This window comes from Sminthopsis crassicaudata, chromosome 1 (assembly GCF_048593235.1).
Source record: "Sminthopsis crassicaudata isolate SCR6 chromosome 1, ASM4859323v1, whole genome shotgun sequence".
Classification (NCBI taxonomy): domain Eukaryota; kingdom Metazoa; phylum Chordata; class Mammalia; order Dasyuromorphia; family Dasyuridae; genus Sminthopsis; species Sminthopsis crassicaudata.
This window is the reverse complement of record NC_133617.1, coordinates 66,576,312-66,603,431: the sequence shown is the minus strand read 5'-3', so window position 1 is coordinate 66,603,431 and position 27,120 is coordinate 66,576,312. Positions and strand designations below refer to the sequence as shown.

The 27,120-nt window shown below is 49.5% G+C and overlaps 1 long non-coding RNA gene across 1 annotated transcript; it reads right to left on the bottom strand.

Moving 5' to 3' along the window:
- Positions 1-2,434: 2,434 nt before the first annotated feature.
- LOC141565423 (uncharacterized) lies at positions 2,435-11,505 on the bottom strand. The gene is made up of 3 exons (XR_012489021.1): positions 11,431-11,505; positions 9,975-10,126; positions 2,435-3,034 (listed from the first exon to the last, which is right to left on the bottom strand). It is a non-coding gene; the product is annotated as an uncharacterized LOC141565423 (long non-coding RNA).
- Positions 11,506-27,120: the final 15,615 nt, after the last annotated feature.

The window sequence follows — 27,120 nt, the reverse complement described above, 5'->3', positions numbered from 1 at the left end:
GTTTATACAAACAACATTTGCACAGTCTGGTAATAGGTGTGTGTGGAACTGAATGGAGGAAAGGTGTGGTGTTTGTTTGCAGATCCCAGACCTGCAGTGTCTCCTCGGCAGCCCTGGATGAGAGTGGGGCTTTTTTCCTAGGAGTGATCAGCACCTCGGACAGGTGCCAGGTGATGCTGGGGAGACTTTGCACCTTCTCCACTGCTCTGCCTTTGCTGTCCTTAGGTCAGCAAACCCAGATTATTCTTTGGGACAGAGCAGTGTCCCCAGGCCTGCTCCCTTTGAGCGCAGCTACTGCTGACAGGGCTGGGCCCAGGTTAACTGATGGGTTTTGCCATCTGCAACAGCTGCTCTCAATGTCTCAATCGCCCGGTTTTTTGGAGATGAATGGTTTCATTTAAATCTTCTTGAAAAATAATGAAATTAATCAGTGTCATCAGCCCACCTTCATTATGGTTTACTGATAAGCATTCCTAATCAGGGAGTGATCTCTAGACTCTGCCAGCAGTTTCTGGGGACAGACACACACACACACACACACACACACACACACACACACACACACAATTATCTGTCACCTGGCTCACTAAATGGCAGAAGGTTTGCACCTTTTCTGAAGCTGCCTTTTCCCACAATCCTTTATTGACTAGTTAGCCATCCTCCATTCGTTCTGGAAGAGGTCACTTGACATCAGGAAGATGATGCCATGATTTGCAAGTGAGTTGGATTTAAGAAAGGGAGAGCTGTGCAAGGTCACTGGCCTCATCTTCCCCTCTAGAGTCATCTGGGTCCAGTGGCAAGTTATTGATCAGGCCACTGGAGTGGTCTGGACTTGGGGGGGATGGAGGAGAGAGACCTGGGCATTTATTCAGTTAAGGTCTTTCCCAGATCCCAGTTCAAATGTAAATCCTTTTCCGGGAGAGATTGTTTGGGGTTTTTAATTTGTAAGCTAGTACAGTGCATGGTGCACAATAGTCTCTTAAGAATTCCTTTCCCTGAAGACTGTGAGAACTGAGTATGATTTCACCACATAGCATTTTCTCTCTTTTTGTTATTTGCTTGCATTTTATTTTCTTTCTCCTTTTTCCAGTCTGATTTAATTTTTCTTGTTCAGGAAAATAATTGTATAAATATGTTTGTGTATATTGGATTTAACATATATTTCTACCATGTTTAACATATATTGGACTACTTGCTATCTAGGGAAGGAGGTGGGCAAAGTCGGGGAAAACTGAAACATAAGATTTTGCAAGGGTTAATGTCACAGAATTATCCATGTATATGTTTTGGAAAATAGAAAGCTTTAATTAAAAAACAAACAAACAAACAAACAAACAAAAAGAATTCCTCTCCTATTGGTTTGTAAGCCTGGAGGAAGCAGAAACTATTTTTGTCTTTCTTTGTATTCTCAGTATTTAGCCCAGTGCTGGCACCTAGTAGGTGCCTAATGAGTGACCAGTTCCATTTGGGCAACAGAGCTCCTTGCTCTTTTTCTTCTCCTCTCTCTCTCTCTCTGTCTCTGTCTCTCTGTCTCTCTCTCTCTGTCTCTCTATTTATCTCTCTGTCTCTGTCTCTCTCTCTGTCTCTCTGTTTCTCTATCTCTCTGTCTCTCTCTGTCTCTGTCTCTCTCTCTGTGTGTGTCTCTCTCTGTCTCTCTGTCTGTCTCTGTCTCTCTGTCTCTGTCTCTCTCTCTGTGTCTCTCTGTGTATCTCTCTCTCTCTGTCTCTGTCTCTCTCTATCTCTCTCTGTGTCTCTCTGTCTCTCTCTGTGTCTCTCTCTCTCTCTGTCTCTGTCTCTCTCTCTCTCTCCCCCCCCATATGGAGACTCATACTCATATTTGTGGGTGCCCTGCCAAAAGGACTATAAATTTTGATCACTAGAACCGTCCCTAGATATCTTGGGATTAGGAGCTAGTGCCTTAAATCCAAGTCACTCTTGGCTCTCTTAGATTGACCAACAGTAGGCCCCAGCCCAAGTCCCACTTGGTCATTGCGTGGGTCCCAGTGGCTCTGAGTGAATGCAAATGACAATTGTTTCTGTTTGGACACCTTGAGGGCCTTCCCCTCCCCGACTGGTTTTTTCTTTGCCTCATTTCTTACCTGGCCCTAATCACTGAATGGGTGATTTATCTCAGTCAAACCTGAGACCTGGGAAAGGCTGAGCTTTCCCACTGCATCCAGGGCATCCCCAGCCACCTGATGTGTATCTTGCCCCTGGACCCAGATGGCTCTGGAGAGGGAAGTTAAAGACCTTATACACCCCCCCCACTTTAGTCCAATTCACTTGCAGTCATGGCATTCTCTCCCTGATGTCATGGGCCTCTTTGAGAATGAAGCACAAATAACAATCATTCTCAATCACAACTTTACCATTTTCACCATCAAACAAAGAGGTTTTGGTAAAGGAAGGAGACAGATGGACAGAAATCAAGTCATCCAGAGCCAATTTTTTAATCTCTCTCAGCCTTGGGAGTTTTCTTAGGGATGAAAAAGTGATGAGTCAGCTCATTGTATCTCTGCATTAGAGAAATCTGAGATACCATCCAGGAGCAGAGATCTCTTTTATATTATATAAATATATATTTATATGGAGGTAGGGCTTGCTACCCACATTAGTTCTTCCTTTTACCTTTAAACAGCCCTCATGTCAAGATGATTTTTCTTTGCTTTATTGTTGTTTGTCCTTAATTTTTGAAGAGGACCAGTGACAAGATGTCTTGACTTGTGAATGAATTCAATTTTTCTTTATGTTGAAATTTGCCTCCCTGAAATTTCCTTCCATTGGTTTGTCTGCCTTGTACTTTTGAGAACAAGTCTAATCTCTTTCCCATAAAAACAGCTCTTCAGATATAAAGACAGCAATCGTGCTCCCTCTAAATCTTCTCTTCTCCAGGTTAAATAATCCTTAGTTGCTTCAGTCAGTTCTCACAGCAATGTCTCCAGGGCTCTCAGCATCCTGGATGTCTTTCTCTTGACACACCCTACCTTGTCAATCTCTTTCCCAAAAAGTGGTACCCAGAACCGAACACCATGCTCTGATTAAGATAAAGGACAGTTGGATAATCTCACCCTCCATTTTGGATCTTTTAGTTTTATTAATCACAAAGGAGTTTTTTTGGTTGTTAGGGTTTTTTTAATTTTGTTTTTGATTTCCATATTATGTGGTTACATTGAACTTGTAATCCACAAGAATTTCTCGATACTTTCTATATGAATTGTTTTCCAGCATTATTTCTCCTCCCATCCCATTCTGTACTTCTAGGGTTGATCCCAAGTATGGAGCTTTCCATTTATCCTTATTTAGTTTAACATATGAGATTGGGTCCATCATTCTAGCTTGCAGAGACCTCTTATAAATCCTGGTTTTGTCATCTGTGACATTAGGTATCCCTCCCAGTTTTATCCATTTCACAAATGAAAATGGTCTTTTATCAATGGAAATGACACTTGAGAAAACACATTGCTATCTATCTTGCTGCTGCACCATGAGACTACAGCCAAATCCCCTCCTTTGATATATTTTGTGTCCCCTGTGAGAGTATGTTCCCTTAGAGAAAGGTCTTAGCTTTATTTTTCTACCTGCATCCCTATCACTTAGCACAATACTTGGCCTGTGGCAAGGGATGCTTTTTCTTTCATTCATTTCCTGACATTTCTCTGGGGCCTGTTAGGCAGTTAACTGGCTTTCTGGAATGTTAATCCACATTATTACCTTCGAATTTAACCGTGGCCCAAACTGCTAATTGTTGTTCCTGTGTTTTTCTGGTTACTCGTGGAATGCCTGAGCTGGAAGAAACTATAAAACATTCAACGTGGAAAATACTTTAGAATGTTGAATTTTTTAAAGAACCTGGTATAATATATAGTATTGGACTTGGGGTGGGTCAGGAAGGCCTAAGGATCTTAGCTATCCAGTCCAACTCCCACTCATCTGGCTGCCCTTTTCACTCTCCTTTGCTGGAGCTTGCCCTGGGTCACGCCGGTTAATGGTGGGTGTCCCCTGGGACCCCATCCTAGTGCCCTTCTTCTCTTGCTCCTTCCCTTGATGATCTCATCAGCTCCCTCGGACTCAGTTATCATCTCTATGCTAATGATTCCGACATTTACTTACCCAGCTCTGATCTCCACCATGCCATCTCCAAATGCCTATTTACACCTCCAAAGGGATGGCCTGTAGACCCTCAAACTCAGCATATCCCAGACTGAACTCATTATCTTTCTTCCTACAGGCTCCTCTCTTTAAGTATAAACCTGTGTTTCCCTTCCCCTACCTAATAAACCCAAGTGGCCTCTTATCCCCTCCAGTCAAAATCGAAATTCTGTCTGGCATTCAAAGCCCTCCATCAGCCAGCTCTCTTCTCTATGACAAACTCTGCAGCAGTGATACTGGCCTCCTCCTCCTCCTCCAGCTGGACATCCCATCCCACATGGTCTGGGATGCCTTCCCTCTTCATCCTCACTGCCTGGCTTCCCTGGCTTCCTTCAGGCCCCAGGAAAATCTCACCTCCCACAAGAAGCCTTTTCCTATCCCCCATAATTCTAGTGCCTTCCCTGTGCTCATTATTTCCAGACTTCATCCTGTACGGGTACCCAGGTACAGAGTGTGGTCTCTCCCATTAATCAGTGGGCTCCTTAAGGGCAGGGACAAATCCTCCAGGGCTCTTTCCTCAGCCTGACCACAGACTCTTGGATGGGAGGGGGCCATCTGGTCAGCCCCTGCCTGATAAGCATCCCCTCTACTCCTTTCTCCAGGAGTGGCACATTGGAGATGCTTGAGAAATGCTTAACAGATAAGGGCCCTGAGGTCCAGAGAGAGGAATCAGTATGGTGTAGTGGCCTGAGGCCTAGATTTGGCTCAGAAAGCTTTGAGGTCCATTCCTCACTTTGGACACATGGGAGCCAGAGGATGCTGGGGAGGGAGCTCACCTTTCTGAGTCTGGAGGCCTTCTGTCTAAGATGGAATTGTGAGATCCGTTCCTCACTTTGCACACATGGGAGCCAGAGGATGCTGGGGAGGGAGCTCACCTTTCTGAGTCTGGAGGCCTTCTGTGTAAGATGGAATTGTGAGATCCGTTCCTCACTTTGGACACATGGGAGCCAGAGGATGCTGGGGAGGGAGCTCACCTTTCTGAGTCTGGAGGCCTTCTGTCTAAGATGGAATTGTGAGACCCGTTCCTCACTTTGGACACATGGGAGCCAGAGGATGCTGGGGAGGGAGCTCACCTTTCTGAGTCTGGAGGCCTTCTGTGTAAGATGGAATTGTGAGACCCGTTCCTCACTTTGCACACATGGGAGCCAGAGGATGCTGGGGAGGGAGCTCACCTTTCTGAGTCTGGATGCCTTCTGTCTAAGATGGAATTGTGAGACCCGTTCCTCACTTTGCACACATGGGAGCCAGAGGATGCTGGGGAGGGAGCTCACCTTTCTGAGTCTGGATGCCTTCTGTCTAAGATGGAATTGTGAGACCCGTTCCTCACTTTGCACACATGGGAGCCAGAGGATGCTGGGGAGGGAGCTCACCTTTCTGAGTCTGGATGCCTTCTGTCTAAGATGGAATTGTGAGACCCGTTCCTCACTTTGCACACATGGGAGCCAGAGGATGCTGGGGAGGGAGCTCACCTTTCTGAGTCAGGATGCCTTCTGTGTAAGATGGAATTGTGAGACCCGTTCCTCACTTTGCACACATGGGAGCCAGAGGATGCTGGGGAGGGAGCTCACCTTTCTGAGTCAGGATGCCTTCTGTGTAAGATGGAATTGTGAGACCCGTTCCTCACTTTGGACACATGGGAGTCAGAGGATGCTGGGGAGGGAGCTCACCTTTCTGAGTCTGGATGCCTTCTGTGTAAGATGGAATTGTGAGACCCGTTCCTCACTTTGGACACATGGGAGTCAGAGGATGCTGGGGAGGGAGCTCACCTTTCTGAGTCTGGAGGCCTTCTGTGTAAGATGGAATTGTGAGACCCGTTCCTCACTTTGCACACATGGGAGCCAGAGGATGCTGGGGAGGGAGCTCACCTTTCTGAGTCTGGATGCCTTCTGTGTAAGATGGAATTGTGAGACCCGTTCCTCACTTTGGACACATGGGAGCCAGAGGATGCTGGGGAGGGAGCTCACCTTTCTGAGTCTGGAGGCCTTCTGTGTAAGATGGAATTGTGAGACCCGTTCCTCACTTTGGACACATGGGAGCCAGAGGATGCTGGGGAGGGAGCTCACCTTTCTGAGTCTGGAGGCCTTCTGTGTAAGATGGAATTGTGAGACCCGTTCCTCACTTTGGACACATGGGAGCCAGAGGATGCTGGGGAGGGAGCTCACCTTTCTGAGTCTGGAGGCCTTCTGTGTAAGATGGAATTGTGAGACCCGTTCCTCACTTTGGACACATGGGAGCCAGAGGATGCTGGGGAGGGAGCTCACCTTTCTGAGTCTGGAGGCCTTCTGTGTAAGATGGAATTGTGAGACCCGTTCCTCACTTTGCACACATGGGAGCCAGAGGATGCTGGGGAGGGAGCTCACCTTTCTGAGTCTGGAGGCCTTCTGTCTAAGATGGAATTGTGAGACCCGTTCCTCACTTTGGACACATGGGAGCCAGAGGATGCTGGGGAGGGAGCTCACCTTTCTGAGTCTGGAGGCCTTCTGTCTAAGATGGAATTGTGAGACCCGTTCCTCACTTTGCACACATGGGAGCCAGAGGATGCTGGGGAGGGAGCTCACCTTTCTGAGTCTGGATGCCTTCTGTGTAAGATGGAATTGTGAGACCCGTTCCTCACTTTGCACACATGGGAGCCAGAGGATGCTGGGGAGGGAGCTCACCTTTCTGAGTCTGGAGGCCTTCTGTCTAAGATGGAATTGTGAGACCCGTTCCTCACTTTGCACACATGGGAGCCAGAGGATGCTGGGGAGGGAGCTCACCTTTCTGAGTCTGGATGCCTTCTGTCTAAGATGGAATTGTGAGACCCGTTCCTCACTTTGCACACATGGGAGCCAGAGGATGCTGGGGAGGGAGCTCACCTTTCTGAGTCTGGAGGCCTTCTGTCTAAGATGGAATTGTGAGACCCGTTCCTCACTTTGGACACATGGGAGCCAGAGGATGCTGGGGAGGGAGCTCACCTTTCTGAGTCTGGAGGCCTTCTGTCTAAGATGGAATTGTGAGATCCGTTCCTCACTTTGGACACATGGGAGCCAGAGGATGCTGGGGAGGGAGCTCACCTTTCTGAGTCAGGATGCCTTCTGTGTAAGATGGAATTGTGAGACCCGTTCCTCACTTTGCACACATGGGAGCCAGAGGATGCTGGGGAGGGAGCTCACCTTTCTGAGTCAGGATGCCTTCTGTGTAAGATGGAATTGTGAGACCCGTTCCTCACTTTGGACACATGGGAGTCAGAGGATGCTGGGGAGGGAGCTCACCTTTCTGAGTCTGGATGCCTTCTGTGTAAGATGGAATTGTGAGACCCGTTCCTCACTTTGGACACATGGGAGTCAGAGGATGCTGGGGAGGGAGCTCACCTTTCTGAGTCTGGAGGCCTTCTGTGTAAGATGGAATTGTGAGACCCGTTCCTCACTTTGCACACATGGGAGCCAGAGGATGCTGGGGAGGGAGCTCACCTTTCTGAGTCTGGATGCCTTCTGTGTAAGATGGAATTGTGAGACCCGTTCCTCACTTTGGACACATGGGAGCCAGAGGATGCTGGGGAGGGAGCTCACCTTTCTGAGTCTGGAGGCCTTCTGTGTAAGATGGAATTGTGAGACCCGTTCCTCACTTTGGACACATGGGAGCCAGAGGATGCTGGGGAGGGAGCTCACCTTTCTGAGTCTGGAGGCCTTCTGTGTAAGATGGAATTGTGAGACCCGTTCCTCACTTTGGACACATGGGAGCCAGAGGATGCTGGGGAGGGAGCTCACCTTTCTGAGTCTGGAGGCCTTCTGTGTAAGATGGAATTGTGAGACCCGTTCCTCACTTTGGACACATGGGAGCCAGAGGATGCTGGGGAGGGAGCTCACCTTTCTGAGTCTGGAGGCCTTCTGTGTAAGATGGAATTGTGAGACCCGTTCCTCACTTTGCACACATGGGAGCCAGAGGATGCTGGGGAGGGAGCTCACCTTTCTGAGTCTGGAGGCCTTCTGTCTAAGATGGAATTGTGAGACCCGTTCCTCACTTTGGACACATGGGAGCCAGAGGATGCTGGGGAGGGAGCTCACCTTTCTGAGTCTGGAGGCCTTCTGTCTAAGATGGAATTGTGAGACCCGTTCCTCACTTTGCACACATGGGAGCCAGAGGATGCTGGGGAGGGAGCTCACCTTTCTGAGTCTGGATGCCTTCTGTGTAAGATGGAATTGTGAGACCCGTTCCTCACTTTGCACACATGGGAGCCAGAGGATGCTGGGGAGGGAGCTCACCTTTCTGAGTCTGGAGGCCTTCTGTCTAAGATGGAATTGTGAGACCCGTTCCTCACTTTGCACACATGGGAGCCAGAGGATGCTGGGGAGGGAGCTCACCTTTCTGAGTCTGGATGCCTTCTGTCTAAGATGGAATTGTGAGACCCGTTCCTCACTTTGCACACATGGGAGCCAGAGGATGCTGGGGAGGGAGCTCACCTTTCTGAGTCTGGAGGCCTTCTGTCTAAGATGGAATTGTGAGACCCGTTCCTCACTTTGCACACATGGGAGCCAGAGGATGCTGGGGAGGGAGCTCACCTTTCTGAGTCTGGAGGCCTTCTGTGTAAGATGGAATTGTGAGATCCGTTCCTCACTTTGGACACATGGGAGCCAGAGGATGCTGGGGAGGGAGCTCACCTTTCTGAGTCTGGAGGCCTTCTGTCTAAGATGGAATTGTGAGACCCGTTCCTCACTTTGGACACATGGGAGTCAGAGGATGCTGGGGAGGGAGCTCACCTTTCTGAGTCTGGAGGCCTTCTGTCTAAGATGGAATTGTGAGATCCGTTCCTCACTTTGGACACATGGGAGCCAGAGGATGCTGGGGAGGGAGCTCACCTTTCTGAGTCTGGATGCCTTCTGTCTAAGATGGAATTGTGAGACCCGTTCCTCACTTTGGACACATGGGAGCCAGAGGATGCTGGGGAGGGAGCTCACCTTTCTGAGTCTGGAGGCCTTCTGTGTAAGATGGAATTGTGAGACCCGTTCCTCACTTTGGACACATGGGAGCCAGAGGATGCTGGGGAGGGAGCTCACCTTTCTGAGTCTGGATGCCTTCTGTCTAAGATGGAATTGTGAGATCCATTCCTCACTTTGCACACATGGGAGCCAGAGGATGCTGGGGAGGGAGCTCACCTTTCTGAGTCTGGAGGCCTTCTGTCTAAGATAGAATTGTGAGACCCGTTCCTCACTTTGGACACATGGGAGCCAGAGGATGCTGGGGAGGGAGCTCACCTTTCTGAGTCTGGAGGCCTTCTGTCTAAGATGGAATTGTGAGATCCGTTCCTCACTTTGGACACATGGGAGCCAGAGGATGCTGGGGAGGGAGCTCACCTTTCTGAGTCTGGATGCCTTCTGTCTAAGATGGAATTGTGAGACCCGTTCCTCACTTTGCACACATGGGAGCCAGAGGATGCTGGGGAGGGAGCTCACCTTTCTGAGTCTGGAGGCCTTCTGTCTAAGATAGAATTGTGAGACCCGTTCCTCACTTTGCACACATGGGAGCCAGAGGATGCTGGGGAGGGAGCTCACCTTTCTGAGTCTGGAGGCCTTCTGTCTAAGATAGAATTGTGAGACCCGTTCCTCACTTTGCACACATGGGAGCCAGAGGATGCTGGGGAGGGAGCTCACCTTTCTGAGTCTGGAGGCCTTCTGTCTAAGATGGAATTGTGAGACCCGTTCCTCACTTTGCACACATGGGAGCCAGAGGATGCTGGGGAGGGAGCTCACCTTTCTGAGTCTGGAGGCCTTCTGTCTAAGATGGAATTGTGAGACCCGTTCCTCACTTTGCACACATGGGAGCCAGAGGATGCTGGGGAGGGAGCTCACCTTTCTGAGTCTGGAGGCCTTCTGTCTAAGATGGAATTGTGATTTGTGTGCATCCCCAGGGTCCTGAGCTTGGTGGGCAGTTTTTACATCCATTGACCTGAGTTTGGTAGGACTGTTGCCTTCCGTAGCTCTGGCTTCCAGAGTTTCATAGGCTGGTTGTAGATAGAAAATACAGTGTTTAGGAAAGAGATGCCTGACTCCCTGGCCAAGAGGCTTCTTAGCTTTTATGAGTAAATCACTGCCCTCATTAACATCCCACAGTATTTGTTAAATGCCTTTAGAAAGCTAAAGGAAGAGTTCCTGTCTGCAGCCTGGAATGACAGACTGGTCGAGCTGGTGGGGAGAGAGGAGGTCGCCTAACTCTCCCCTCCCCTGCTTTATAAATGCACAAATTTAGGGCCAGGGAAGTGAAGGATTGGCCCAAGAGCACAAATCCACTTAATGGGGAGTAGGGGTCCCCATCGGTGCCCCCCCAGTGCAGGCTGCAGCACTTAAAACGAGTGTTTCCTTCCATAAAACAGAAAAAAAGGACTGAGTATGACACTGCAAATCTTTTATGAGCTGCCTACTTTCCTTTTTACGTATATAATCCATTAAGCAGGGAACTTTCAAAGCCATCCCACTTATCTGCCTTTCCTTCCTGCTTTTTTCTATTTAAAAACAATGCCTCAATGGCCCCCTCTTGTTCTTTTGGTTCCCCCATTGCTAGATTCTCTTCTCCAACCCCCCTCCCCTTTCTCCATTCACCAGGAAAAAAAACAAAATTCTTGTGGCAAACATAAATAATCAAGCAAGGTGGACCCTCCATGGACAGGGCCCTTAGCCACTGGCAGGGGAGGGGCCATCTGATGCAGCCCTGCCTGAGCGGAGCCCCAGTCCTCGGGAGCCCCGGACGCCAGCGTTCCGTGGCAGCCATTCCGGCTTGGGCCATGCTGGCTTTTAGCAAGTTTTTCCTCGCGTGGATCCTCGCGTGGATCTAAAATCTCTCTCGCAACTTGCCCCGCCTTCCTGAGCAGCTCTCACTTCCTGCCCTGGTCTCCCCAAGTGCCCTTTCTCCAGGCCGAATTCCCAGCTCCGCCAGCTGCTCCTGGGGGGGGGGGGGGGGAAGGCCTACGGCCCAACATCCTGTGGAGATGGCCTGTTCTGTTCCCACTCTTTTTCTTGTTGTTCGCTTGCATTTTGTTTTCTTACTTATTCACTTTCCTTTTTGATCTGATTTTTCTTGTGCAGCAAGAGAATTGAATAAATATGTTTACACACTTTGGATTTAACAGAAATGTTGAACGTTTACCATATACTGGATGGCTTGCCAGCTGGGGAGGGGAAGGGGGAAGGAGGGAAGATCTGAAACACAAGCCGTGCAAGGGTCAGGGCTGCCAAATCATCTGTCCAGGCTTTGAAACTAAAAAGCTTTTAAAAAGAGGAGAGAGACCCAAGCTTGGTGTTGCCTCAGTACCTGCTCGTTGCGGGCCATGATGCTGAAGGGCTTGCCCTTGAGCCTCCGCCCCCTCTCCCTCGCGGGGACACGTGTAACGGGAAGAGACTAGATTGCTATCGCGACACTTGTGTCCTGGCTAAATGGGCCAGCCGCCGGTGCCCCCGGTTCTGTCTGTAAAGTGAGGGGGTTGGGCGAGCGGTCTCTCCCAGCTCTGGAAGTCCCGCTCTAAGTCTTACATCCCTTCGTTATCTCTCGGTGAGCCTCCCTTTCCCCCTCTCATTCCTTCATTCTTTCCGCCGAAGGGCAGAGAGGACACAGGTGGAGCCCGGCGTGTGGGAGCTCTGGCATTTCCTCAGTTTCCCCACTCAGGAGCATGGGGGGATTGAAGGACACTCAAGGCTGGCGGTCGGGGAGCCCCGGAGAGCTGCCCTGGGCCGAGCGGAGCCGGAAGTGCACCGGCCATTAAGCATGGTCTCCTGCAGATAGGAGCCGGAAGCGCCGGCGCGGCCCAGTCCAGCCTCGGACGGGGCTCGGGCCCCACGAAGCGGGTCGGAAGAAAGAAGAGAAGCTCTATTTCCGTCGGCCCCCTCCCCCGTGCCCAGTGTCCGATTGTTCCGGAGTGCCCCAAGGTCTGGGGCAGAAGCCGGCCGCCCGTCTCCCGGGAAGCTGGGGCCTCCGTCCCGGCCCTCCCTCGCCTCAGCCGGGGCCTCCCGAGGAGGGGCGCGAGGGAACCCGGCCTGGGACCCTGAGGTCATGTGACGGAAATGAGGCGGGGCTTCCCCGCGGCGTCGGGGCTCTGATCGCCTCCTTAGGGCAGAGAAAGCCAAAGACGCGGATTCAAATCCTGGGGGTTATTCCCCGTGTAATTACTAATAATAATATTGGTAATTGGTAATAATATTAAAATGCTAAAACATAATAAATAAATAATGGTAATATTGTTATTATCAGGGGACTTCTTTTGCATGATGAGTTAGGGCTGAGAGGACCCCAGCAAACGCAGCTGCCAGCCCAGAACGCCGCAGGGGGCGCTGGGGGGCTACAAGAGTCAGACCCGTCCCGCGGTGCACACGAGGAACGGAGCGCATCAGGGAAATGCAAAATAGGGTGCTGTGGGGGCCCTCATGGGGGCGCCCCAGGCTGAGGGTCCAAGATGCCGCGGGCCTGCCTCAGTTTCCCCGCCTGTGAAGTGGACCCAGCACTCGCGTTGGTTGCGCCGGTCCTGCTCCGGCGCCCGCTCGGAGAACCCGATAACTGACAGGCCGAGCCTGGCCCCGGTCCCCGCCGCGCCCCACTCGTTGGCAGCCAGGAGCCCCCCACGGGGCAGGAGCTCGGATGGAGAGGGTCGCTTCTCCAGGGAAGGGTCGGGACTGGAGAGGAAGCCTCCCTGTGGGACGGCGGGGAGGCCCTTGACGTCCCTTGTAGGCCAGCAGAGGGCACTACCGGCCCTGCCCAGCTCCCCTCCCCTCCCCCACTCTCCTGTTTCCAGATGAATGTGAAGAGAAGCGTTCCCTGCCCGGGTTGACCAGGGTGGGAGTGGGGGAGGGGCGGCTGGGGGATTGGGGCAGGGAGTCCCCACTCTCCTGTTTCCAGATGAATGTGAAGAGAAGCGTTCCCTGCCCGGGTTGACCAGGGTGGGAGTGGGGGAGGGGCGGCTGGGGGATTGGGGCAGGGAGTCAACAAAGGAGATGGAAAGGGGGCCCTCCCGGGCCCGGGGCCTTTGTCCCGAGGTGGGCCTGGCTGCCCCCCAAGCTCAGCCCCTGAGCCAAGCCCCAGCTCCCCCCGGAGGGGGACGTTCTGAAGGCCTCCTTGGCAGGGAAAGGAGGGTCTGTCTCCTAGCAACACAGCCGGACGGTGCCCCAGGAAAGGCAGCTCTGCCTCCCTCCTACTTGCCAGCCTCCCCCAGCAAGCTCTCTGAGCCCTCCCGGGGCAGGGAGGGCCTGGGGAGCCGGGGCTGGGTTCGAGTCCAGGCCTTGCTGCTCGGTTTAATCCGTACCGGTGCAGCTGCGAGGGCCCTCGGCGGAGAGGGACGTGGGGCGGCGGGATCTCGGGTCCTGGGGGCTTCCCCAGGGCCCTGCTGGCTCAGAGGGCACAGACATCTGCTCTGAAACCCTCGTTTTTGGAGGGAACAAGTAAACCAACGCGGAGGTCACATTGTAGCCTTCGTAGAGCAAGGCTCTCATTTAATCCTCCCAGCAGCCCGAGAGGCAGAGGGTGAGGGGCTCCAGTATGGGCCACACAATAAATGTCTGGGGACATTTGGACCCACGCTGCTCCCACCCCTCGTGGGTGAGGGCGTCAGCCTCTTTCCCATGATTCCTCTCACAGTTATGCAGGGCCGCAGGGAAGGAAATGAGCCCCCACCCCCACCCCGTGCCACCCCAGGAGAAGCCGAGGGAAGGGGGGAGCCAGAGAAGGAGGGGAGGTGGTGGCAGTGTCCCGGGAAAGGAAGCCATGCCAGTCTTCTGGTGTGGGAGCTCCCGGGCCCTCCGGTGGCCCTGGCGGATTTAGACAGAGAAGCTCTGCCGCGAGGAAGGGCCTGAGGATAGGGGGCAGCCATGGACCCTTCCTGGGGACCACCTGAGAGTGCAGAGAGAGCGCGGGGTCAGCCCCAAGGAGGTGATTGGAGACGGCCGGAGGCGGCCACGGGGAAGGCCCTGAAAGGAAGCCGACGTCCTGGCTGTCAGGCCCCCTCTGGCCTCAGTGCCCCCTCCATCCTGCTTCCAAGCGGAGGGAAGTACTTTATACGCGCTCTGGGAATGTCAATTTCTATTAACATCCTGGCCAGGACTTGGGCCGGCGCTGGGGGCGCCTAGTCACCGGGGCCTGCAGTCCTTTCAGAGAAGGCGCTCCTGACTCAGGGGGGTGGGTGCGTTTTAAAACAACTTTTTGATTTTCATTCTTTCAAGATCTCTGGAATTCTGTACAAATTAAACCTAATTTTTTTATTATGCAAAAAAAGTCCTTCATTAAGATTCTTTTCTGTTGCCTCATCCTGACATAAGTAAAGGTGACTTTGGACACCTGCCAGTGAATTGACCGCTCTCAAGAAAAGCGCCTGGGCCTGTGAGTGTGTTCTGGGGTCCGGATCACATAGGTTCCAAGGGCTTTTGCCGTCAGAGAATGAATTTTCCTTGGTCCGTAGCTGGCTGTGACGTTCTGGAGAAAGACTCGGGATAATGGACCAGCTACTGACCCCCCCATTTCCCCACTCTTCTTCCTGTAGTCTTTCATGGAATTTCACTCAATTTTCAGTGCCTAGAGATTAAAACAGGTTGGTGCTAGCCAGCTCCGAGGACAGACGATAGAACTGTGTCTGTCTCTGGGTATAGTCATCCGTCCGTCTCTTCCCCCAGAACCCCAGAATGAGCTTATTTCCTTGTCATTTCCTTCTTTGTCACTGGCCATTTTATTTCTTGATGGGAGCCCTGTTTCTTTAAAATGATCTTCAGAAGGACAGAGACCCCATCCGGTATCTTCCACAGGTAAGCATCAGGCTAAAAATACAGCTCCTGTTTTACAAATGCTTATTGGAAGAAAAGCGGACTAAGAGAAGCCTGGAGCCATTTGGTGTGGAGGCCGCTGGTCCCCTCCCCAGAAATGGGGGCTGTTTCTCGTCAGCGCCCTCACCCTCACCTCCGAGTCCGGGTGGTGCTAGGCTTGATTCGGACCCCGGTTCATGTGCTGGGCCATGCGAAGGGAGCCCCTCTTCGCTCAGCGCCTGCAGGTGATCCCCTGAGTAGAGGAAGTTTTCTTGTCCAGTGAAATCACCAATCGGAACCCAAACCTTATGATTAAGGGCTAGACTCATCCTGCAGAATGCCTATAATAGAACCGTGTCTTGTCCCTCCTCGTGCCTGTTCCATGGCTCTACAGTAATTGATCCATAAATGTTAGGGTCCATAATGTTTCATAGGAAATAGAAGTGGAAGATTTACGCCAACCCCTCATTTTTCAGATAGGGAGAAATCACACAGCAGTAATTCACAGAGCCCCAATTGGGATTTAGGTCCTTTGGTTTCAAATCCATTACTCTTGCTCCTTTATAGTTAAGTGAATTGAAATTCCTCAATGAAGACGTTTCCTTTTTCTTCTCCAGCCTGGCCTCCTAGGTGAGAGGGAAGAGCTGCGGGGGGTCTGCTTTGCAAGAGGAATGGAGGGGGTTGTGGGGGGAAGGGCCCGCCCAGCATACCTGGACCTGGCAGCGCTCCTCCACCCTCCGGCCTCCACCCAAGGCCTCTTTAAGCCTCTTTGGCACAGGCCCCGGCCTTGCAGAAGCTTGTGTGTCCCAGCCCCCCCATCCTCCCCGCCCCAGGGCTCCTTTTTTCCTAACCAGGCCAGGGCAAGGGAATTAGGAGTCACTCCCCACAGGGCCGGGCTGCCCAAGGCCCTCTCCAGAGAGGCAAGCCCAAGTTTACCCACACGGTGGCTCTCAGCCAGCCAAGCAAGTTGGAGCAGAGTTAACCCCTTAGTAAGTCCTGAGCGCCCGTGGCTCTCCCCGCTCCTGTTTCAGGGATTAAAGCTGGCCCTTTCAGCTGATCTCTGGGCAAGGCTCGGCTGCGAGCCAGAGGGAACTTGGAGACCATTTATTCCAGCCCTTCGGCATAGAGCCCCAAGAGCTGCCTGGAATTACTGGATTTAGAGCCGGGCTGGACCTCTGGGAGCGGTGGGACAATTCAGAGAAGAAAATGGAGGCCTAGAGTAAACAATCTGGTGTCTTTCTGAGGTCCCGGCCGGCCCAGTGGGTGCTTAATAAGTGCTCGTTGGTTGTTGTATTCTGTGGAGTAGCAAGGAAAGCTTCCCGCTACTGAGCGGCCTTCAGCAGAGCCTTGAAGGATGGGAAAGATTTGGGGGAGTTCCAGGGGAGGCGGGAAGGGCCGGGAATGCGAGCTGACGAGGGGCCTCGGCGGGAGTAGACTTTGTGGGCTGGCTTCTGGAGAGGTAGAGGGTTAAGTGCTGGGGATAATTATAAGCATTTAATAAATGCTGAATTATTATTAGCTGGCCTTTATTCAACAACCCCATTGTGCAGTGCAAACATATGGCATTTCAGTCACACGCCTGGGAAGCAGCTGAGCTGGGATTCAAACTCAGGTCTTCTGACAGTCCCTTGGGTTCAGGAGAAGACCAGAAGCCCTGTTTGCTGTCTGTCCAAAGGCTCCGTTTCTCCTGGTTGAGAGGTCAGAAGGGGAAGAATCTGAATTAAAGAGACCAGCACCTCGGGCCTCCACGCTGAGCTTGGAGACCCCAGAGAACACCTACCCGGGGCACTCAGACCCAGTCTTCTCTGCAGCTCTCTGCTCTTGTGTCTAGAACGCGTTAGGGAGGCTCGGGCTGCACCCCCACAGACCCCCTTGTGTGCGGGCGTGTGTCTGGGTGGAGAGCAGGCGCAAACAGCCCCCCCCACCCCCAGCCCGTGCTATGCCATCTGGAGTTTCAGGGCATAAAGGGGGTCTTGGAGCCCCCACTCCCCTCCCAGCTCTCCACGTGATATCTGGGGGAGGGTCCTACGCCGGATCTCCCCTCGGGATAGGGTCTCCCACTACCACAAAGCTGAACACTTCTCACATGAACAGTTCTAGACTTGGAGTCATCGTGTTCAGATTCCAGGGGTGAGGCTGGGGTTCGCTCCGAGCCTTCCTGCCTCCCCCCTCGGGGTGCAGACCCCTGGAAGGAGCCCATGCATTAGTGAACACCCAAGTCAGCCATCTCTCTTCTCTTCCGCTCCCATGATGACACGCCAGAAGCTGAGAGCTCTCTCCCAGATGGACGTAATAGTCCCTAAAGGGTCTTCCTGCCCCCTCCCTTTCTATAACTGCCTGCCCAGCACTCATTACCTACCGAGAGAGCTTGTGATATCTTAATTTTGTTGATATTTTTTACCCTATTTCCCAGAATATCACAGAGAGCCATTCCTTCCTTCAATTTAGCAAAGAATAAAAGGGGAAAGAGTCAGCAAAGTTAAAGCCCAACATTATCCACACCCACAGCACCGCTCCCCACTCTGCCGGCTTTTGTGGCCAGGCTTGGTTCTAATTTCCCAGCCTCCCTCAGTCTCCCTCCTCGTCGTAGGCTGCTTTCTCTTCCCGTGCTATTCTGTCTTCCTCTTCATCATTTCCTAAAGCCCAGTGCACTCCTTACATTTTTAGACTTTGCAAAGGAAGTTCTTCCCTATCTCAAACTGCCATCTGCCTCTTAGGGAGTTCAGGATCCAGCTGGGGAGCTGAGACCAGCATGTGGGGAGAAATTAAATCGCAAGATAGCCACCCAGGAGATGCCTCGAGATTACATGATTAAGAACCAGAATAGCTCAGGCAGTAAGTGTTCCAGGAGCTCAGAGGGCGCATCCCGGGGCACCGAGTTGTGGTGAGGGCCTCCTGAAGGAGAATGGCAACGGAATCGGTCAAATATGTAAGATAGAGAGGGGCAAAGGGGGGGCCTTCCGGGGAGGGGAGGGATGGAGGGGCAGCAGCGCCAAGGTGGAGAGCGGGGAGCGAACCCAGGACGTGAGGGGAGGCAGTGGAGACCACCTGGCTGGGAGAGGGTCCCGGGGGAGGTGAGCTTAATAGTCATGGCCCGGCCAGATCCTGGAGGATCTCCAGCTCAAGGGCAAGGCGTTTGCGCTGAGACCTGGGCCCTTTTTTGCCTATTTAAAAATAACAGAGTTTAAGGGTTTTTAACTAAGGCACCAAAGCTTCCCTGGATCCGAGCTATAGGGAGAGTTGTGAGGGGTCAGTGGGAGGGAGGAGAAGGGCCGCGGGTGGATCTGACAGCTGTGGATCTCTGCTCCCTTTGTAGCCCACAGGGATATGTTAATAACTTATCCCCTGAAGCTGTTTGTGAAAGTGGAGGCTAACGAGGGGGCAGAATGGAGCTCTTTACCCAAGGATTTCCCCTTCCTTGCTCCTGCACGGCTCTGCTCTGCCTCCCAAGCGCTCCCGGGCCCCTGCAGCCCCCCATCAGCTGGCTGCCGGCCCAGGGAGTCCCACCGAGCCACGGTCCTCCCTTTTCCTGCTCCTTTAAAGACAGATCCTCTCCCGAGACATCTCCTCTGCTCAGGTCCCTGTCCTGGGCCCCAGGCAAGACCACCCGCCTTAGATGCAGTGGAAAGGAGAATTATTGTTAGTCATTGTGATAGTCATCCTCAGCATCCCTCACCTGCTTTATTCCAAAGCTGTTCTACTTAGTCACCTGATTATCTTTTGCATCCACCTGATGAGAAGAGCAGTCTGGGCAGTGGGGAATTAGGATCCTGGGCCGGGCGGCTTTTATTGTGCCTCTGGAAAGACTGACGTCATAATTGCAAAAAACACCTTCTAACACCGGGGCTCTGTTACCCTTCTGGGGTCCTGGAGCCTTTGGGCATTTAGTCTAAGGAAGCCTGCAGCTCCTCTGGGGAATACTGTTTTAAAATGCATAGTATTGCAAAAAAAAATCCAATTATATTGAAATATAGTGATCAAAATGTTTTTAAAAATAATTCATAGTCGTCAGGTTAAGAACTCTAGCTCTTACAAGAAGAGACTTTGAGGAAATGTTTTCCCACAGGGAAGAATGCGTCCTAGGGAAGACAAAGAAAGGCACCTGCCTGACTTGTGATGTGCAGTTCTATTCCTAGAAAATTCAAATCACAACTAGGTCACTGTGTCCCACTAACCATGTCTTCTTCCCTCCCCGGGAGGAGACTTCCCTGCTTCCCTCTCCCGGTCTTATGCCCCCTCCCCATTCATCTTTCCGTTCTGTTTAATTCCCAGTTTCTTCTTTGTCTTCTTAACCTACTTGGAAGACTTAAGACTTGGCTAGGCGACTGTTCTCACAGAGGGGTCCGAGGACCCCCAAGGCCCTGAAAACGGAGTCTGAAGCTACAGCTTTTCATAATAGTTATTAAGGTGTTTTTATTCCTAGCACAAAAAAGCTCTTTGGGGTCCTCAGGAACTTTTAGGAATATAAAAGGGTCCCAAGGTCACTGGAGAACCAGGCTAGCTGTACTCTGCACAGAACCCTTTCTCAGGGAAAACCTAGCACCAGGAGTTTAAAAACTGTTTATAAGTGACTGTCCCCTCTTCCCATGGGATGGTGGATTTAAATCCATCAGGGACCTCAGAGGTGCCCCCGAGGGGCACTCACGGCTCTGAGGCAGAGGAGGGGCAGTCCCAGAGGTGGGAGGATGGCCAGGAGAGAGACCCAGCAATATCTAAAAGAAAAGGGGGCTCAGCGGGCCCGGGGAGGCCTGGGCGAGTGAGGATGGAGAGAGAGAGGCCCTTGGACAAATACAAGAACGCCCAGGGAGGGCGGGAGCCTCCCCCGGCTCTGAGACTGTAGGAGTCAGTCTTCCTCCATGTGATGGCTGGCTGCCTCCTCAGGGAGTGAGGAGCTCCGGACAGCTCCGGTCTCTGACAGGAAATCATTTCGTAGCCCCGGCTTAACCCCTTCCTGCTGCTGCTTCCGATTACTTCCTCCCTGCCTCGGAGCCGCGGAGAAGGGCAGCTCCCCAGGGTCCTTTCAGGGGCCCTCAGGGATCTTTACTGAGGGGCTAGTGACCCCTCCCTGGGTCTTCCTGGCAGTGAGACTCCCAAGACTGACTGGAAGGCCCGCGGCAGAAGGGCCTGAAGGGGGTGTGAAGGCCGGGACCAGTGTGGAGTCCTATTGCGCTGTGGAACCGGTCCTGGGCCCTTGGATTCTCTGGCTGGCCACTGGGTCTAGGGTGGTGGAGCAGAACTTCTCGTTCTGCAGGAGGAGAAATGGGGCCCAGAAAGGAGCCTGGCCCATTTGACTCTGACCTCCCAAATGTCCCGGCACAAGCTGGAGTGGCTGGAAAGCTCAGCGCCAGCAGGCAGGCCCCGGTCACAACTTAAGGAGCCTTTTTACTAATGAGGAGAGAGGAAGGACCCACCTGAGAGCCAGGATTAAGGAAGGAAGTTCGGGTGAGGGCAAGTGGCCTGGGCAGGCTGAAAGGACCCAGAGTTAGAATTCTGGCCCTGACCCTTTGAGCTGTGTGACCTCCCTGAACTGCGGTGTCTTCTTCTGTCAAATCAAGAGGTTCCCCCAGATGGTCTCCAAGGTCCCTTCCAACCCTCACGCCTGAGCTTATGCCCAGCAAAAAAAAGGAGAGAAGTTGGTCCCTGCCTTCATAGTCTAATTGGCAAGATTAGCCTAACTCATGACAATTTAGGAACAATAGCCGGCACGCTGTAATTAAGACCCAAATTGCATAGTTTGGGACTGCACGAGGCTGAGAGACAAACAAGAGGGGGCTGCCTTGTTGGAGGGCGTTGTGGTGGAGCCGGCGCTGGCGGGCTGGGGGAGGGGGCGGGCCCACAGGAGGGACCCGGCCTCTTTGTACAGTCACAGGAATGGCCGCGCTGACGTGGCTGGTCTGGGCTACAGGCCCGTCCTTGTGGGCAAGATGGAGACGATGCAGTCAGGAAAGAACCGGTCAGTCTCTCATGGTCCGGGTCAGCTGTGGGCCAGGGTGTAGCTGGGTGGCCTTCCCCGGACAAGGCAGCCCCCCCCACACACAAGTGTGGGCAGACTGGAGATGACACAGTCATGGGGGGAACTGTCCTCTCCAAACAGGATAGGGCTGACGGGCCTGGTGAGGCGGAAGGGAGCCAGGATGAAGGCAAAGTTCTACACCCGGTCCCAATCCGGTAGCTCCGGCCGCTGTAGTAGCTAGGAGAGAGCTCGTGGGAAATGGCTTCAGGGGACGTTAGTGCGAAATGAGTAACTTGTAACGGAAGTCAACGGAGCCATTCCTGTCTCCTTAGGTGAGCCTCCTGTTGCTAGAGGGCAGAGCTGGGAACTGTGGGTAGAAACTGGATCAAAGCCGAGGGAGCTTGATCTGAGGGAAGGAGTCCTATCGTTGGGGCTATTTTCAGGTAAAGCGGGTTTCCCTGGAGGTTTTCCCAGGAAGGGGCTGGATAACCTGGCCGGAGATGTCCTACTTTGTGAATTAGAGCTTGGCTCACCTCCCCGTTTATGGAGGCAGCCCCAGACTATCTGCCTTCCACACCCTCCGGAAATCATGGGGCAGTTCTTCCGCCTGCTCTGCCCTGAGGCTCAGTTTGCCAAGTGATGGACTTCAGGAGCAGCTGGACTCAGATGCGTCTCCCCCATTCAGCTCGCCTGGCCCTTGGTTCTACCACAATCAGACCACCAGACTCACTGTACAACTCCCCCGGCTGCGGGCCCCCTTCGGCCCAGCGCCCTTCCAATATTCTCTTTCCTCATGAGAATTTCTAAGGCGCCATCTCAGCTCCGTACCTGTATCTTCCTCAGGGCCTTGCACATAATTTCCACATGAATGAATATTCTTTCATTCATTCACTGTAATTAGGATTCTTGGTCCCGTGAGTTGGGCTGTGTGTGCTCTGAGGTCACTTTCAGCCCCCAGAATTCTGTCACAGTGATTCTTGTTCCAGCCGGGAAAGACCCTAGGAAGTGGAATTTAGAAGCAGAAGAGAACAGAACGTTGTATCAGGCGAGTCAGAGGTTTTAGGAGGTGAATGATTTTTGGATGGTCACTCGAAATAAAGCAAAAACTGCCCTGCCAGCAGGGAGGACAGCCACCAAGGACTTGTAAGAAGATGCACCCCCCAAATCTGACCAGAAGGCCTTTAAACAACCTGCAGTTGTCTCCTTGCTCACTAACCCTTCCAGATTCAGCTCCAGTCCCACCTTGGACACGAGGCCTGGATCCCCAGATGCTAGGGCCTCCCCTCTGAGATCACCTGCCATGCACCTGCATACCCTGCCTGCACTCAGAGTTGTGCACGTTATGTCCCCCATTGCTTTGTATCCAGTCCCGTGCTTGGTGTATCGTAAAGCCCTTCATAAATGCTTGCTCACCAACTCCCTACAGAAGACCAATGTAGGGTTACCTTTGAGTTTGCACGATCCAGGACAATAGTGGGCATGACAAGCCATGACCTTAATATGCACAAGTATACAAAAATAGGAATAAGAGGATCAATAAGAAGCCCCACGGTAAAAAAGCAAATTTCACCTCGGAGGTATCACTAAGAGGTTTGCCTGGGCAGAATGACTAAAATATAAATTTACAAAGTAAACCTTGTAAAATAAGATAGGAGAAGGGGAGGGGGGAAATTGGTGTCATATTGTGTGTTAAGACAACACACTCGTGTGAGATCAAATGACTTAGTGGATTGAGTGCTGGATTTAGAATCAAAGAACTTGGTTCAGTTATCTGAATATCTGCCGGACTTTCAGGAGATTATATTTATTTATGTTTATATATATAATATATAACATAACATACATATCATTACATAATATAGTATTATAAGATAATATAATGTGTTGTTATATGTTATTTATACACTCATATGGATATATACCTACACACATATATTTACACACACACATATATTATTATATTGTCTGCCCTAAGCAGACAACATAATTTCTAGATTCACTTAATTTCACCTTTCCGATGGTGGAAGAGCAAAGAAATTATATTCCAGACCTGATACCCATTAATAAAAAGGAACTGGTTGCCAGAGTCCTAATGATAGGATCTTTGAGGAGAAATGACCATTCCATCTTAGAATTCATAATTAAGGACAAGAAAAATAGCCTGACGTGCTCCTCACCTTTAAAGAGAGTAGATTTCTAAGGGTTCAGAGAAGAGTTTCATGGCCTAAAATTCTACATGGGACGTTAGCTCAGTCAGGATAGGGTAATTAAATTTTTAAGACACCAAGAAAAGTAATTTTGATGAAGAAGGAAAGGGGGTTGTCTAAAGATAATTAAATTGAAAAAACAGAACTCATTGATTAATTTAGGTTTTAAATTCTATGTATGTAAGATGGAAGCAAAGCAGGAAACAGAGAATGAATTCGAAAGGAGTTACTGGGCAGAGCCAGCCAGTTTTGAGAGGGTTCTTTTCAGCTATATTGGGGAAGAAGGTATCAAAGGAGGAAGATGATTTGTGGCTTGGGATGGATGGAATGAATGGTACTGGCACTAGAGAGAAGTCAGAGCCGTTCAGTTCATTGTGTTTCTCTTTTCTCTGCCAAGGAGAATGAACATTGGATTGCAAAGGACCAAACAAAAGAGTCTAATAGAGACTTAGGACATGGCAAGAAAGAGCTTAGCTGCCCTTTGAGTTCAAGTCACCATCAGGTCTGGTGAGTGACATGAGAGGATAGTAGACATGTGTGTGTGTGTGTGTGTGTGTGTGTGTGTGTGTGTGTGTGTGTGTGTGTGTATAAAGCAGTATTCCCTCGAGAAGGTCAAATGTCCTGATTTTCAAAAAAGGGAAGGAATTTGGGGCCAGATTCTGTTTCTAAAGGGATTCTAAAATATTATTAAAAAGGATTTTTTAGTAAATATCTAGGAAAGGAAATAAAAGGTACATCTTATTAGCATCATTTCATCAAGAATACCCCTTTCCATCATAAAGGAGGGAAAAGGACCCACATGTGCAAATGTTTGTAGCATTTCTTTTTGTGATAACAAAGAATTGGAAAATGAGAAGATGTCCATCAATTGGGGAATGGCTGAATGTGGTATATGAAGATAATGGAATATTATTTTCTTCTTTTTTTTGCATGAGTAATTTTTTTAATAACATTATCCCTTGTATTCATTTTTCCAAATTTTCCCCTCCCTCCCCTAGATGACAGGCAATCCCATACATATTAAATGTGTTACAGTATAACCTAGATACAATATATGTGTGTAAATACCATTTTCTTGTTGCACATTAAGTATTAGATTCCGAAGGTATAAGTAACCTGGGTAGATACAGTAGTGCTAACAATTTACATTCACTTCCCAGTGTTCCTTCTCTGGGTGTAGTTATTTCTGTCCATCATTGATCAACTGGAAGTGAGTTGGATCTTCTTTATGTTGAAGTGGAATATTATTTTCTATAAGAAATAATGAACAGGCTGATTTTAGAAAGATTTGCACAAATTAATACTGAGCAAAATAAGCAGAACCAAGAATACATTGTACACAGTAACAGCACAAATGTACAATGAAGAGCTACGAAAGGCGTGGTTCTTCTCAGTGGTTTGATGATCCAAAGCAATCCCAATAGATTTTGGATAGAAAATGCCATCTGCATCCAGAAAAAGAACTAAGGAGACTGAATATAAATCAATACATGCTATGTTCATTTCTTTTTTCTTTTTTTCCCCTCTCCTGTGGTTTTTCTCTTTTGTTCTGATTTTTCTCTCCCAACATGATTCATAAAGCAATATGTATTAAAATTAATTAATTACTTTTTTAAAAAATAGGCCTTTCAAGACTTTTTAAGCAAGACCTTTTTAAACAGGATAGCTAAACTAGTAGATCTGGGGACTGTTTTAGATATACTTGATCTTGATTTTAATGAAGCATCTGACAAGGTCTCTCTTACCAGTCTTATGGAAAAAGATGAAGAAATGTATTAAACAATAGAAAAATTAAGTGAATTTAGATCCAAAAGAAGAGTTGTTCTTGGTTTTCAGGATGCTTGGAAAGAGTTCTCTGGCAGAGTGCCTAAGGGATGTTTGGCCCTTTGTTTAATGTTTTTATCAGTGATGTCAATGAAGGTGTAGATGGCATGAATATCAGATTTCCAATTGACACAAAACTTGACTAGGTAGCTATTGCAATCAATGTTAGAAACTTGATCCAAAAAGATAATGCCAGGCTGAAATAGAATGCTGGGCTAAATCTATTTATGAGAAACTCTGTAGGAATAAATATAAAGTTAGATAGAAGAGGTTATGTCTAAGGGTCACATTTTAGAGTGGACAATTGGTATCCTGCATTGTGTTCAAAGGAGAGCAGCCCATGCAGTTTGAGGATTGATGGAAGACTAGGAATGTCCTGGGTGACCGTGAGACACATATCCTAAGATGTTCCTTATTCCTATTCCTATTCCTAAGAAGGTCAAAGACAAAAGAAAAGGTGAGGTAAATCTTTATTTTATGTTGATACTTCTTACCTACATTATCTTTATAAGTATGAATACTAGGAAAGAAAACAGCACATCCTATTAGTGTCGTTTCATCAGGAGTAGCCATTCCAGACTAATAGCATTTTCCTTTTAAATAGGATAACTATTTAACCTCAGTGATCATATTATATCTCACCTTTTCTTTTATATATATATATATATATATATATATATATATATATATATATATATATATAATATGTATATAGAGAGATATATATGCATATATATATACAGACACACATATATATAAATATATACATATAAACCTGTGTAAGTGTGTATATAAAACATGGGGTTAAATGGATGAGTGCCAGACCTAGAATCAGGAGGACCCAAGTGTGACCTTGGGCAAGGCATTTAACCTTCTTTGTCTCAGTTTCCTCATCTGTAAAACGAACTGAAGAAAGAAATGTCAAACCTCTTCTTATCTTTGCCAAGAAAATCCCAAATAGGGTCACAAAAAGTCAGATATGATTAATTGACAAAAATAAACAGATTTGTCATTATAGCTGCAATTATATACATGACATATGTAATGTAAATATATATGATTTATTTATATGTAGTATATAAATCACATATCCTTTACATATTCATATATAATCTCTGTATATACCTTTTCTATATATGTATATATATGTAGTGTACATATATGTATATGTATGTATATATACACACACAAAAATTTTATAGTAGTACTTTTTTATCATATCAAAGAACTGGAAGAAAAATTATTGGAATGAATGACTGAATAAATTGTGACATGCCAGTTAGATGGAATATTATGGAGCCATAAAAATTATAATTATGAAGAATTCAGTGATATTTGCATAGAGTTTATGAACAGATGCAAGCAAAGTAAGCAGAACCAGGAGAGCAATTTACCTGTTGTAACTAAAGTGACGTCAGAACTCTGATTAACTCGGTGACCAATCACAGCTTCAGAGATGGTACCTTCAGCAAAGAAGTGGTAGGCAATAAGTGCTTAATGGGGCGCATCTTTCTCAGATGTGTCCAGCATTTTGAGTTACGAAGTTTGAATCTCACATGTTACAAGAAAGGGGTAGAGGAAAGTAATTGGTGTGGGTGATTTTAACAGAATAAGAGCATCAATAAAAACCTTTGTTTTTAAAAAGGGAATCTGATCACCTGGAGGAGGGATGGATTACTGTTTTGGAGCATTGAAAGGCTTTGAGGAGATTGGAGCTCTCTACTTGACTGCAGAGGGCGAGACTAGGAGCCACAGGCTGCAAAGTGTCTAGCTTAGGCTGGATGTAAGTGTGAACACTTTGTGACCAATAGAGCTTCTCGTCCAGGAGTGGGAGGGCTGCCTCAGAAAGTGGTGGGTTCTCCCTTCAAGCAATGATAGAAGAGTTGCTTCTTGCTCCAGTATAGATCGGACTTAGCTCTGGGCTTACATGCAGGGATAAAGGCTTAATGCCTCTGAGAATGTCAGAGCTGACAGCGGCTTTACAAAATGACTTGTCCCACTCCTACCCATTTTACAGATGAGGAAACTGAATGAGTCCCAGGGAAGGGCCATGAGTTGCCTATGGATAACACCATGAAGTGACAGGGGACAGATCTTAGGAACTGGCTGCCATACCATCACTGCCCTGTTTAGAGAGATCAAAAATAGAAGGGGATCATTCTTTAATAGTGTTCCCTGGCAAGAACCAGTATCAGTCTGTCCCAACACCCAGCCCAGGGCTTTTTCTTCCCCTTCTGAACCA